Genomic DNA, 3,102 nt, shown 5'->3' on the forward strand with positions numbered 1-3,102 from the left:
AAAAAAAAAAAAAAAAAAGGAAAAAAAAGAAAAATTCTTCTAGTGCAACTACTGGGTGGGATGGGATAGACTCTATTTCAATTTCAATGGTTATGATGAAGCAAATCTGAATGAAATGGATTTTTCAGGTAAATCAAACAGTCTTAGCAACAAGGAACCACTTGATTTGATTGGACTGGGTCATTTGAGATAGGTTTGGCAAATAAAATCATTCGATTTGGAATAGGACAGACTTGAAAGCCATGGATTAGTGGTCCTCAAAACCCCTCATTTTGAGGCTTTCTAAACTTGATTATGAACATTTCAAAGTCAAAAGGGTCAAGAAATGCTGGATCTGGGGCTTGCTGTGCCCTCTAGTTGGGTAGCGTTTGTGGGGGTTTTAACCCCTTTCTTTCATCACAGCAACTAGGGAAACCTGAAAAGTGTAGGGCCCCCTTTCCCTTTCTCTGATATCATCCATCGGATCAAACAGCTCACCAACTGCCATCAACTTACATTATCTAGTTTGGCCTTGTCTTAGCTGTTCTTCCATCACATTTCTTCCCGTCACATCTCCTTCTCTGTGCTCTTTTCATTCTAGGTTTAAATCATATTTTGATCTAGTTTTTCATTTCCTATTTGTTTTGTGTTCGTCTCTAAACTTTCAGACATTCTATCATGGGTTATGAACTTTGCATAAAAATCTATCATTTTGGTTTTTTTCATACTTTGAGTTTCATTCCATTTTAGTCTACGTACTTTCAAATGTCTAAATTTAATCTCTATATTTTCTATAAATCTTGAAAATAGTACTTACGGTTGGTTTATTATTGATGTTTAAGGAAAAGGTCTATTGATATCTCCTTTATAATTTTGGAATTATATTCACATAATTGTTTTTCATAAATTTATTATTATTTAACTATAATTAAAATTAATTTTGAAGAACTAAATTGAAAGTATATGAAAAACAGAGACTAAATTTGAACCATTTAAAGTAAAGACAAACGGAATCAAACTTCTAAGTACCGGATCAAAATGATATTGTAACTTAATTTGTTCTATAAATTGCGTATTGTAGACTTTTTTTTTTCTTTCTTTCCGTCAATATGTGGGGTGGAGGAATGATAGCACAAATATTGTGTTAGTTGAGTTATATTCATTTTGGTTATGTATTATAGAATTAAACTTATAATTAGTAGTCAATATTTCGGTTGGTAGAGAAAAAAAAATAGTGGCAAAAATAGATTTATATACGAACTTCAAGAATCGAGACTTGAAATGAAAATTAAGTAATAAAAACAGAAATTTAGACCTGTTTTTCATGTTTCTTCCTTTTGAAGGGGAAAAAAAGAAAAGAAAACATGGTTTACTTTGGAATTAGTTGCTTAAATTTTGAAAGTCTAGAAGGGGAGGAGTTTCACACGTGTAGCGATAGTTTAAATTTAGGTGGAAAGTTTCAAAAGGCTAGAGATTAAAATATTAGTGAAGCCTATGATATTGGACAGTGATTGTTCCAAAAAAGTGCTTCACATTTTTCATTCCTTTTTATATTTTCAAAGTGAAACCCAACGAAATGGTCAACTCTTTGAACCATCCTTTTTCAGGAATAATAAAATCTTGGAATTCAAGTTACTTTCCCAGCTGATAAGGACTTTTAATTAAGATCCATGCCTCCATAATTTTAGTAAAATTAGGATTCTTAATGTCCACTGGCTGTGTATATATATTAAAAATGTTGTTAATAATGGTTAAAGAAAGTTTTTTGTGTTATTTATTCTTTAAAATTTTGAATTAAAAACTAATTATTTTTAATTCTCCTTCCCATCTTAATTTAATGATATTTGGGGTACAATATGTGTGTCTAGGAGTGACAAAGTTAAGGATTTTGAGAAACAAGAAATATAAAATAAATCTCAAATCTCACCAAGATTTTGGGTGTGTTTGGAATACATTTTCAAGGGTATTTTGAATTATATTTTTTTTCTCAAATCAATCCAAAGGTCTTTTGTACATTTTTTTTTCAAATTTTGGAAGACCTTTGGAGGAGTGGAGTTGTGAATTCAAGGATTTGCGGTGTAAGGAGTTAACAAGGCATAAAATTGAATTTTTTTACTCGTGGTGTTCACAACTCTATTTAAAATTCCTACTCTCTCAACTCTTTGGATCAAACACTCCCTTAAATAGTATTTGTTTTCATTTTTCCAGCTTAATTTAAAATCCTCTTCCACTCTTAGAAGCTTTAAACGTCTATAAGTAATGTACATGAGCATAATTTAACTACCATAAAGTTTGTATTATTGATCCCGAATTTAGAGCTCAATTTTTTCACTTCACATTGTAAGAGAACGCGTGTAAGGCGTTTATTAATTAATTGTTAATAAATAAGATCAATTTCTCTGAAAAGAGAAGAAAACTAAATCTGTTATGGGCCATCAATTTTTTTTTTAAGAAAAACCATCTAAATAAAATCTATATTTCTTCCAAATACATACAAATGAGAAAATTTATAACATAATTCTTAATAAGCTAGTAAAGGAAAAATGGAAGGGGAAGAACAAAATATCCGCATATTAACGAAAATTCTCTACTATCTCTTTAATGGTAAAATCTTTAAAAGTTTGGTTGGTTGGCAATCTGTATTTTATTTTATGTTTTCAAATCTATTGATTTTAGCAAATATGTGTTTGATAGACAATTCAGATTATGTTTATGAAAATTGTTTTCAGATTCTAATATCCAAATAATGCAAATTTAGAAAACAACATTGTTATGTTTTCGTTAAATCTAGATCTTGAATTTTAAATTATAAAAGATAGAATTATATTAAATAAAGAAAAACATTTAAAAATAGTATGTTATGCTATAAACTCAATTTATTTTTTTAAAAAATTGAGATATGTATTATAAATTATATGTTATTATAAGATAATAATTAAATCGAAATTCAACCGAATCTGTGTCAAACTTTACCATCCAAAAAAGTTTTTTTTTTTTTTTTTCTTTCTGCATCAAGAGTTCAAACAAGGTTTGGCTTAATCTAGTAAGGTAAAAACGGCCTTGTTTTGGACGGTAGAATGGGGAGAGGGGGAAGGGAGAAGCAGGGCTCGATCGATAGGGAGA

At 29.5% G+C, this 3,102-nt stretch overlaps 1 protein-coding gene across 1 annotated transcript in view; it reads left to right on the forward strand.

The window, feature by feature from the left end:
- LOC120076210 overlaps positions 1-190 on the forward strand; it is a 22,721-nt gene extending 22,531 nt beyond the window's left edge. Inside the window, exon 14 of the mRNA XM_039029975.1 lies at positions 1-190. This exon is cut by the window's left edge and continues 1,052 nt beyond it. The gene's annotated coding sequence lies outside the window, so the exon portion shown is untranslated.
- The last annotated feature ends 2,912 nt before the right edge of the window (positions 191-3,102 follow it).

This window comes from Benincasa hispida, chromosome 4, assembly GCF_009727055.1.
Source record: "Benincasa hispida cultivar B227 chromosome 4, ASM972705v1, whole genome shotgun sequence".
Classification (NCBI taxonomy): domain Eukaryota; kingdom Viridiplantae; phylum Streptophyta; class Magnoliopsida; order Cucurbitales; family Cucurbitaceae; genus Benincasa; species Benincasa hispida.